Raw genomic sequence first — 998 nt, forward strand, 5'->3', positions numbered from 1 at the left:
ACATGGACATGGCGTGCTTGAGTTTCTAAGGGGATGCCAAGCTGTTTGTCACAGTAGCTGTCTCATTTTCCTTCTCCACCTACAATGTGTGAGTGCGTCAGTTGCTGCACATCCTCAGCAGCATTCGGTACAACAGTTGGAGATTTTCCTTTTAGCCATTGCTACAGTCGTGTGCCATGTACCTCCCCATTGTTGTGATTTGTGTGTCTCTAAGGGCCTGTGATGCCAAACGCCTTTTTAAGGTTATGGTATAAATGGGGCTGTTGGTTTTCTTACTGTTGTATTGGGGGCGTTGAGACAGGGTCTTACTCTGTAGGTGAGGCTGGCCTGGAACTCACAGCAATCCTCCTGCTTCAGCCTCTCTCATGCTGGGATTACAGGAATGCATCAGCGTGCCCAGCCGTCTTGTTGAATTTTGAGCATTCATCATAAATACAGGAAGAATATAACTCTTCTGCTGAATGTGTGATCAACAGATCTTTTCTCCAGTTGGGAAGTTGCTTTTTTGTTCTCTTAATGATGTCTTTTACAGAGCAATAGTTTCTAATTTTGATGAAAATCTAATGTATCAATTTTTCTATTTTAATTTTTATTTATTTATTTTTGTCCTGTCAGAGGTGAATATTCTATTGACATCCAAATACTATAGGTGTTTGAACTCAACCAAACAATCCAACACTGTCTAGCAGTCTATAATATTAGTGGGTCATCCTCAGAAGTTATTGACCCGAGCCCCCTACAGCTCATCGTATCAACATGGATTCATTTTATATACCTCATTTTTATACTTTTCTGCTGGATCAGTTTTTCTTTTTATGTATCATGTTTTTGGTCTCATGCTTAAGAACTCTTTGGGACCTGACAAGCTCAAGGGCCTGAGTTCAAACCCCAGTTCTGCAAAAAAAAAAAAAAAAAGAATTCTTTGCCTGGCTCTACATGATCAAGATTTGCTTTTCTGGGGCTGGAGAGATGGCTCAGTGGTCTAAAGCACCTACTTG

Source organism: Octodon degus, unplaced genomic scaffold (genome assembly GCF_000260255.1).
Source record: "Octodon degus isolate 3935 unplaced genomic scaffold, OctDeg1.0 scaffold00232, whole genome shotgun sequence".
NCBI classification, from domain to species: Eukaryota; Metazoa; Chordata; class Mammalia; order Rodentia; family Octodontidae; genus Octodon; species Octodon degus.